Here is an 11,547-nt window from a genome sequence, read left to right as displayed (position 1 = left end):
TATGTAAAACTTTATAACACAGTATTATATTTTAATGTCATACATATATATATATATATATATATTCAGTTAGCATCTTGGGGAGACACATACCTAAATTCTAACTTTCTGGAGGCTGAGGCAATACTACAAGTTCCAAGCAAGCCTGAGCTACAAAGTCAGCCCCTTTCTCACCAAACAAAAATAAACAACAAAAAGTAGGTCAATGCAGCTTAAAACTGTTTAATAATGCATCGCCTATTCTTCATTGCACTTTACATGTACTTTAACTTAAAGAGCTTCACATATTGAGATTTCTTTAAAGAGACAGCTTTAGGATTGATCTTCAGAGTTTAAGTATTGCATATTGACTTATTCTTCTTCTTAACAAATAAGTAGATTTGAAATGCAGTTTATCTGAACTAGATAGTAATATATGTGCAAAACCAATTGTTTTAGATAAAGCACACATTTAAAACTTCGAAACGTGCTAAATAAATGACATTGAAGAATGGAATCTCTGTCATAAAATTTTCATCATATAATATAAATAGAAAATGGAAAACAACAAAGTAACGAAGCATTTTTTATATGCAGAACTACTAACATATTGGAAGAAGTATACCAGCAAAGTGTACTATGAGGAAAAAGCAAATTAATAAGCTGTTTTCTGAACTAATTAGAACTATACATCAGAAAATATGTCATGTAATGATGACATAAATATAGGACATCAGTAAAAAGATAAACATAAATTAGACTACATATATACACACATACGCACAACACAAACACACTTTTTGATTTTAGATACTGGAAATAAAATTATGAGAGGCAAGTGCTCTACCACAAAGTTGCGTCTTCCATCCTACCCAATCTCACATACACCATTGTTCACAAGGTTGTCTCAAATGACTCATAGTAGTAAAAATAATCATAAGATTTTAGTAATCAGATATTTTTATAGGTATTATGTTAGGGCCATCTTTTACCATTTAATGAAGAATTAAAATAGGACTTTTACTTGGTTTTGAGTTTGAAAGGGAAAAAGGTAATATATGTCAATCACAATGGGCTCTATTATGACCTCATAATAAACGAACCCCCAACTGTGTGTTCTTATTGCAACAAACTTTAAATTTCAATGTTTATTTGTAGCATAGGTACAATTTCAGGTTTTCTTTGACTTTTAATTTCAGTTTTTAATGGAAGACTGAAGCTGAGAAATTTTATTAAGTTGCATTCCTTCTTCAGATCATCAACACTGCAAAGGAACTGTAGTCATCACAAAATGACTTGAAGCTTTGCATCAGCAAGCCATGTACACTCTGAGTTCTTACTTGTCATTTGTCAAGTCACATGGCTGCACTGCCTCAGAACATGCAGGCTACCCCAAACATATCATGTCCATAGTGTCATATAGAGGTGGATATATAAAGCTTAATGAAAAATCTTATGAGCTACAAGAAACACACAGGGCTCTTGCTCTCTTACTCTCTCTCTCTCTTTCTCTCTCTCTCTCTCTGTGTCTCTCTCTCTCTCACACACACACACACAACACACACATACTCACAGATACACATATACACAAAGTGATTATGGCTAAGGAATATAATAAAGAAAACATTGTGCCTAGAAAACAAAGAAGAAATTTTGGAAAGTTATGCGTGTAAATAACTTTGGACAATGCACTTAATACCTGTGTTGTATAGCAATTTCCTTTGAGATGAAACCTTCTATCTTGGAGGAAAACTCCTTAAGACACATCATGTTCTAAGTGAGGGGAAACATTCCATCCTGTAGGGAAGCTCTTTTAGAAATAAGATGTTCATTGTCCCCTGGAACTAGTTGACCTAGGAGGGCAAGGAGCAAAATCTGTCCTTTATGTCCCTCTGACCAAATTAGTATAGGCCTCAAATTATGTCTGTTGAACATCCAAGAAGGTTAGTTCCACCAGTCTGGTACTTTTATTTACTGTGTGCCATGTAGATAAATCTTGGGCAAAGACCAGTTGTTCTCAGATAAACCTTGCCTAGACGTGTATTTCTTCACCTGGCATGTATAATTTGTCAGTAGGTTGTTGGACTAATGTGGTTCCCTCTGGTTTTTAAAACTAGTTAGGCATTATTTATCTCTTGCATTGTCTCACCCCATGGTTTCCTCAATTAAGAAGCCCCCCAATTTTTCCCTTTCTCCCTTAGTAATACCCTTCTCCTATGGTCCTACCTTTCTTGAGCTCCTTCTTTCCCTTTATGCCCTAGGTCCTTCCCTCCCCCTCCCTTAAATTAACCCAATTTTTATCCATTTCTCCCTTTTTAAGGCCTGTTTCCTACTGTTGTTCTCTTTCAGGTCCTTTCTTTTCCTTTACCTCCCTGGTTCCTTTCCATTATTCTGGTCCCTATAGTTATGTCTGGATACATATTCACTTATCACGGTTTGGTTCTAGGATCCACATATGAGGGAGAACATATGTCGATTTTTTTTTCTGAGTCTGTGTTACTTCACTTAGTATAACAGTTTCTAGTTCCATCCATTGACCTGCAAATTTCATGATTTCATCTTTCTTTACTGCTGAGTAAAATTCCAATGTATAAATGAACCACATTTTCATTATCCACTCATCAATTCAGGGACACTTATGTTGCTTACATCTTTTAGCTATTGTTAAAAGAACAGTAACAAACATGGATGTACAAGTGTCTCTGCAGTAGGATGAGTTCTTTGGGTATATACCAGTATTATGAGCAAAATGATGAGTCTTTTTGTAAGAAACAGTATATTTTAAAATGAAATGTAGATTTTTTTTTAATTTTTAAAAATGATTTATTTAATAACAACATACTTAGAAGAAGCATATCATTACAACACAATTGACATATTCAATAATGGTTTCCTGAGGTAGGATGCATCTCTTTCAAAATTGGCTGTAAATTTTTAGGTTTACAGTTGAATTATTACAGTTATACAATATTGTACTCAGTATAAACCCTATAAGACATAAATTAAATGATGTTTTAACCTTTAAAAAGATCTCCATTTCATTATTAAAATACACAGTTTCATACAGAAAAATTATTTTTCAATGCAATTGACATTGGATGTTTGCACATGCATTTCTAATCTCTAAATATCTGATTATTACTAGTCACAGTTGGTTACTTTCTGAGCTTCTAGGCATCTGAGCATGGATATAAAGTCATCAGGTAGATTTCAATTTAATTTTAAAGGTTAAAAACTCATTCAATTTTATGTCTTACATATACTGAGTTCAATATTGTATAACTGTATTAATTCAACAGCGAACTTAAAAATTTTATAGCCACTTTTGAAAGAGATGTATCTTTGCTCTAGAAACTGTTAATGAGTATGTTAAAGCTGTAATGAAATGCTTCTTCCAAAAATAAAATATATATTTAAAAAAAAGAAATAAGATGTTAAATGGAGGTGACACAACAGGATGTTCTAAACCTAGGGGAAATAGTCCATCCTGCAGGGAAGCACTTTAAGCTCAGGAAGTAAACAATTCAATTATTTCAGGAAGTCCCTAAGACTGATTAGACTCACTAGGCCTTTCCTATACCAAGCACGTATCAATTCTAAGGACTACAGGGCGACACATTTAGACCAGCTGAGCTATCTGGAAAAGATAAGCTTCAATCTCTTGAGTTGCCTGTAGGTTGGGCAGTGAACTCCATGTTTCCAGCTTTCATAAACTTTCACCCATGCTGGGTGGACCTTGGTGTTACAGCTGTCATTGAGTCATTTCTGTTACTGAGAGTAAGCACTCACACATTCTCTAATCAACCCCAATAAAACTCATTAACTCAACAGGTTGAATTTTGTTGGTATCCTTTGGTCTGTTGTCAGTTTCTTCTGTGGAGTAGGTAGATATTTGCTCATATCTTCCCAGGAATGGCATATAATAGTCCTTTGTTCTGTGTTTTACATAATAAATTTCCTTCAAATATAAAAATGTATAATAAACACAATATGAATTATCTGATTAAAAATATAACTCCTATCATTTTTATCCTTCAATAAATGGTTTATTACTTCTCCATTAAATTGACTATATATATCAAGAAAAATTATGCAGATATATTCTTCCAAAGCATATGTCTCAAAAATTTGTATGATAATAATAGTTTTCATTACCTTAATAATACATTAAAACTTAGAGAGTCTTATCAATTTTTCTCTGACTATATTTCTTCAGGACCAACATCAAATTGATTAATGTGGTGAACATCTACTGTAATTTATCGTACAGGTCTAAAGAGCAGACTCAGAAGCTGACAAATTGGGAATAAATTTCACAAGAAGACTAGTGTAATAAATTATACTCTTACCAGTCACTGGGCATCAATGTTTTAAAAAATAGTTGGGATTTTTGGAGGTAAGATCTAAAACACGATTTAATATAGTGATAAGTTAAATATATTTCCTCCTTTGAAATAGAAGTAAGGTACAATAGCTGATATGTATCATTAAAGAACATACTACAGCAATCCAAACTAAATTGAATATTTTTCACACATGTATTCAGACAGCATCTGCACCTAAGTTCCAAATCCTTATAAAGAAACTCTTATGCTGGTTTAGTTATTTTGAATAAAATCCTTTAGGTTTGCCCAAATAACCATAAAACCTTAAATATTCATGCAATAGAAAAAAATCCATAATTTAATTGTGAGAAAGATTTCAGATTATTTTATGGGTTTATTGAACCACAGATGTTTAATTTGAATGGAAGCTCAGAAGAAATGCAGTCCAATTAAGTACCATTTCCCCTCAGCTATTTCACTGTTCAAAAATAAACATAAAAGTGAACTCCAAGTTTAGGAAATTCAACAGTTATAATAGATATGTAATTGATGAAACAAATAATTTTATTTTTATGATCAGAAGGAAGAAATGTAACAGTTTTCTTAATTTACATGCCCAATACCTGCTGAGAATCAACCAGAGAAAGTCAAGTACATACATCTAACCAAACCTAAGACTATAATTAGCTCTTCTATAATATTTGATTCCACCAATCTCCAAACAGGGCATAAAGACTTCTTTTTGTCCTCTATGAAGTCTTTCCTCTCCTTTGTACACCTTTAAGTCTTTACCAAAACACAGGTCATGGGAACTGCTTTCTTTGCAAGCTCAGGATAAATAAATTTTGCATTTCTTTCTTGGTTGGTTTTCATTTATTTCTGCAGTATAGTCAAATGCACTTCCACTGTTTCACTATATAATCATACATGCACAAAGATTCAAAGTCTTTGTTGGACTTTTTTCAAAGAAATTCATAAAATGATACAATAAAAACGATTATTAGAAAGTGATGTATTAACCACTCAGAAGATAATATGTGTTAATGTAACTTTAAAAATAATTTTTTGAAGATTTGATGGATTTTAAGTATATTCTAACATTGGAAAACAGATATTTTTTTTTCTAAAAAAAAAGTATTTAGTATGATGTAACTAAGACAAATTCAACATCAATCTAATTTGAAGCATTTGGGATTACTTTTCAAAATTGATTATAACTATTTGCAATATCTTCAGAAATTTAGAAAAAAAATTTTAGAAATTTTATTTATTATTTTTATTTTATGTGTATGAGTGTATTGCCTGCATGTATGTGAATGCACCCGTGTCCTACAATGCTGCAGAGGCCACAAGAGGGCTTTGGATTCCCCTGGAACTGGAGTTAAGGGCAGTTCATAGCCACCATGTGGGTGCTGGGAATCGAACCCAGGTCCTCTGCAAGAGCAGTCAGTGCCATCTTTCCAGGTCCTACAAAATGTTTTTAATGATTTTTATGTATAAATGTAACAGAAGCAATGTAGCTGCTATTTTAGACTTTTTTTTTTTTTCGGTTTTAAGATGAGTTTTGAACTTGTGTTACTCCCACTCCAGCCTTCCAAAAAGCCAAGATTACTAGTGTACACGCTGGCCTAGGTTCCATGTTTTAAGTGAAATGTCAGAATTAATGCTTTCAAAACAAAAGTATGAAACAAAGGACAAATTTTAAAACTATCAGATATAATCTCCTTCCAAATGTTTTTACTTATTTTGAATAAAACTGTATATAAAATAACAAATTACAGTCACTATGAATGACTAAACATGCTTTTCAGGGCAGGACTTCAAGATGATCTAAATGTATTCATTCTTTCTAATCTATCAGTTATTTTCAATAGTGTATAAATTCATAAAGGACTGTCATTTATTGAGGAGGATCTGATCATTTATCATAAAACGATGACTGCATTTACATTTTGTGTTAAAATAACTGGACTTGAAGTTTGGCATAGGAAAGGAGTAAAAATAGGAAAACAACAACAATGAAACATGCTTGACTATCACACATTTTGGGTTGAATCAACTTTCATCTTACTTGTGACACCTTTACACATACAACCTAGGGCATATACAAGTGCATGTTATAAGTTTCAATGCCTTAGAAATATAGCATTACTCCATTAAGAAAGGCCATGACAAAATGAAAAATATTCGATTTCTCTTTATAGTAAAAGAAAAATGGTTTAGTTGCCTACCTTTGACCTCTCTCCCCAAATTTGTGACTCACCAGATCTCAACCTCTTCCCCAGCAGAGACTCTCCAACTGCACCACATGACCAAGAAAACCAGATTAGCGCATCTCTCAACCCTGATCTGTCATAGCTCATGCCATATAAAATCCCTACATTGACAGGGTAGCTAAGCACAAAGTCCTACTTCTAGCTGAGGAGTTCTTGAAAACTGATAGCTGTTGGGAGAGGAAAATTCAGACTTTCTTATGTTTTGTCCATCTAGTCAGTGGACCATACTCCAGTGGACATACACATAGCTAGGAGTATATGGAACTGGATTTTTTTTAATGAGGATCTAACATTCATTCAGTGGGTAGGGAAATGGGGAAGGATATTTGAGAGGTTGGGTTAGTGAGTGAATATGACCAAAATATATTGTATGAAATTCTCAAAGAATTAATAAAAATTTTTAACTAAAAAAGGCAAAAAGAAAACAGAAAATCATTTAATAGAAAAATGTAGATCAATTAATTAAACACAATTAATAACTGTAACTCAAATTCACTGCTGGGAGGTGCACTTGGCATCCAATTCCCGCCTCCCAAAGTCCTTGTGACAGCCTGAGGAAAAAATTCTCCAAATCCCTGTTTGAAGTATCTTAATGAGCTTATTGGACTTGCTAACTGAGCTTGGGGTGTGGGTTTACTTACCGACAAGTGGGCCCCCCCCCCCGGATTCACAGCTAATGCTGAAAGTCCACACAAGACATGAATCCTATGGTTCCAGAAAGCCTTACAAAATGGTGAGAGACCAGCCTGGAGGTTTTCCCAGCTTTACACCTTTAGCCCCTCCCCTGCAAGTGGTAATGGTCAACTGATTAGCTGGATGAGAGAAGAGGAGTTGCTTCTTTGCAGAGCTTGGGAAGGAGGTGGGTCCATGGTTTGTCATCACAGGGTCAGAGGAACATCTTCCAGGTCACAATGTAATAGGCAATATTTCTATCATTTTTACACAGAACCTAGATATTCTGATAAACATTTTTTTCAAAAAAAAAGGAAAATTAAATAAAAACTATACGGTTTCTCTTTTTCAAATGTTTTTTAACATGATACATAAAACAAAAACTATGCATAATAATGCAGTACTATTGGTATTTCAACAAATCACTGTATTTTTAAGATTAAAATGTTGATGAGATTTAGATTAGAAACATATCTAAAAATTAAACATCAACACATGAGAACTAAATCATCAAACACTGGCATTTTATCATAAAACTAAATGTATGTTACTTATCCTTTTAAGAAATGTCCATATTCAAGCTTCTTCTTTTGCAGTGCTGAGGACTGAACACAGGACCTTTTTTATGATACGCAGATACTCTAACACTGAGCTATAGCACCCATTCAGAAGGTTTCATTATAAAATGTCTGGTTCATTTTTCTCTAGAAGTTCCAGCACTTTTAGATATTTTCAAGTACAAACAATAACTAATATATTAGAGGGTGATATTTTATGTCAATAAAAAAATACTCTATCGATTCATTTGTAAAGACAATTTAAGTGATTTCATTTTCTGAATTTGCAAAATTTGCTTCCTATTCACCTAAAATGTGAACAATGTATTATCATCTAGAATAGGCAAAACAAAAAAGAAAGGAAGGGAGGGAGGGAGGCATGAAGGAAAAAACTGGTTTTCCCGAGAGGCCCTGGAGGAGATGCCTAAAAAATTGGAAATGATGTTGGTAAAGTAATGGTCTGTGTCAACTCATGAGCTGTCAAATACTAGACTGCACAAGACTAATGGCTCTTTTATAGAGTTTCTTTCACTGCAGCTCCCTAAACTCAAAGGCTCAGAGCACTAGCTATTTAGGGGCAAAATGATAGAGACTCACTTACTTAGGTTGATAAGCTTTCTCAAGAGTAGCATTTTGATTCTGAAACAAGCCACAGAACTCATTAACAGAACCAATGGCAGTGATAATAGACTATGACTATCTTTAATTGTCCCTCAGTTGTGTTTTGCATTTCAAGGCCATATTTGTAATGAAAGCCTTGTCAGTTATTCAATGGCAAGATTGTAGCTTTAAAGAAAGATAATCTCACACCTATAACAAGATCAGTTCTGCTTGAGACACGTCATGAATAACCTTCAGATATTTTCATTGACCACTTAAAATAAATGCAAGTACTTTAAGAAACTTATTTCTCAAATAAAGTCTACCTATCATTTAGTGTACAAAGACATTAACTTTATGTTTCATGAAATACGAAATAAAATGTTGGATACAAACCTAGACTTTACTTCAATGGCAGAGTTTAAATAAGCATATGAAAAATAAATTTTGTATTCAGAAATGTGCTTTTGTTTTTAATATAAACTGCAGAAAGTAAGCTCATAAAGAACCCTAGACTACTACAAATATTTTTGATTCTCAAAGCAAGAAGAAATCTCCAAGTCTCCTAGATATTTTCATTTTGTGAAGCAAAAATTTATAATTTGAAACTGTGATGACAGGAAAGAATTTTGAGTTGTGGCCTAGAGAACTAGATTCAGCCAAAGTCTAAAATATAGTCCCAGGGTTTGCTTAGCTTGGACTTACTAAACTTCTTATCTATGGGCCTACCACACATGGCATATACAATAGTGCACAGCATATATCTAATTTGGAATTCTGTATCCTTTTGTCAAATAAGGGGAATGTGTTTATTTATTGCATTATTTCAGACATGTATTTATTTAACATATTTTATGAGAATATGATGAGGTAAATATTGCTCATATTTACCTATGAATTTATTATAAATGCTTTATTTTATAGAGTACAGGACACTTAAATAACAGGGATTTCTGTGAATGGGCATTAATAGTTGGTGTCTGACTTAAAATGGGAAAATGATAAAGAGAAAACTTTACAAACTAACTTTCTGCAATCCTTTTAGCCTTTCCTCTAATCTGAAAAAACAAGCTAATGAGCCAAAACAACCCAAATGAAACTTGATTATAGCAAATTGGATAAAGGGTCAGGACATTAGGACATTATTTGCTCTGACTCTCCTCTCTCTCTTTTTCTCTCTGTGTTTTTCTCTCTTTCTCTGTCAATATACAAGCATATATTCATATATATATATAATTTTTTTCTAATTTATCTTCCACAATTTTCCTTTGGGGACATATTTTAGGGAACTTAAACAGGAACCATTCTTATTAAGAACGACAATGAAACTCCTCAGTATCTTCTACCTAAACCTAATTTATAAAAACCTAATTTAAAGCTTCACTGATGGGCATATATGTCGATTGCATAACCTTACTGCTGTTTATAGTGCTGTGATATACATGGGTGTGCGGGTATCTCTAAAATAATCTGACTTTGACTTTTTAGGGTATAGATCCAGAACTGACCTAGTGATATAATATAGTAGCTTTATTTTTCAATTCTATGAGGAGTCTTCATGCTTATTTTCACAGTGGTTAAACTGCTGTGGGAATATAAATTGATGAAAAAGTAAATTATCCAATTGAATTCTCAGTCTGGAAAAATATTTTTGATTTCAGGTAGGAGAGGAGAATAACTTAGGTTGTATTGACATTCTTATAAAAATGTAATGACAGAGGACAGTAGTATACATACGATATGACAGAACTAGAGAAAGAATGCTCAGCACTAAAGGGGTGGGTGGGGGCAATGGGCTAGGAAAAGAAGGGATGGGGTGAGTTAACCAAAACTAAGCATGTATAAAGAAGCATCCCCTCATCATAAAAGACCTGGAGAATCTAGCGATACAGAAGACATCCACCAATTAAAATGGGAAAAAGTAAACAAACTCAAGGAATGTCAACATAACAAAAGCAATATAAAAAAAATACAGCCAACATTATGCTAAATGGAGAAATACTCAAAACATTCCCACTAAAATTATGAACAAGATAAGGATGTTCATTCTTTCCTTTTCTGTTCAGTGTAGTGCCTGGGGTTTTAGGTAGAACAATAAAACAAGTGAAGAAAACAAATGAGATACAAATTGGAAAGGAAGAAATAAAAATGTTCTTATTAGCACATAATATGATTCTATACATAAAAGACTCTAAAGACTTACAGAAAACACCTACACCTAATAAGCACATTCAACAGAGTAGCAGGATTCAAAATTAACACACAAAAGACATCAGCCTTCCTGTACACCAACAACAAACACGCTGAGAAAGAAAAAGGCAAACAAGCCTATTCACAATAGCCTCAAAAATATTAAAATATCATGCAGTAAATATAACAAAGGAAGTGAAAGACTTATAAAATAAAACCTTTAAGACACTGAAGAAACTAAAGAAAATCTATGACCACTCCAAACTCTCACATCACTAATGTGATTTCTTACTATGTGCAAAATATGTATCCTTATATTTACAGACAAATATCAAAGTCACCACTCATCAAAGAAGTTCATTTTGCAGCAGTCAGAGACTAATACCATACTCTACCAAAACTAGTCACACAGGGACATTGTCTATGAATTTTCTAGGCCCAAGGGACACATCTGCAATGCAACATCTACACCTAAGGATGATGGAACATAGAACAGGAATAAGAAGAGGAAAATAATGAATCATTTCTCAATAATGAAACTTCCTCATGCAGCACTGGGCCAAGAACACAAAAGGTCACAAATGGCCAAAATGTGGAGATCAAGAGTCTGCTAAATAATGGTCCTTGGACAGGATCCCTTTATGAAACTTCATCCACCCAAGTCTCAGGGATCATCATGGAAGAGGAGGAAAAAGATTGTAAGAGCCAGGGAGGATGGACATGATTGTATGGAAACAGAATCCTACAAGCTCTTGAGAACCTGCTCATATGATTCTATTGCATAGGTATCAGCATACACAAATCCCATGCAAACTCAGGCATACAGTGACCCAGCATAGAACTGGGATAATGAACAGCAGACCTCAATCTTATCTAAAGGAATACTGGCAACTGCTTGCTGCTAGATGAAGAGCTGACTAGACTCAGTGGATAGACTTGCATTGGGGA

Source organism: Nannospalax galili, unplaced genomic scaffold, assembly GCF_000622305.1.
Source record: "Nannospalax galili isolate Female #2095 unplaced genomic scaffold, S.galili_v1.0 scaffold293, whole genome shotgun sequence".
Lineage (NCBI taxonomy): Eukaryota > Metazoa > Chordata > Mammalia > Rodentia > Spalacidae > Nannospalax > Nannospalax galili.
The sequence above is the reverse complement of the archived record's forward strand: the minus strand, read 5'-3'. Positions refer to the sequence as shown.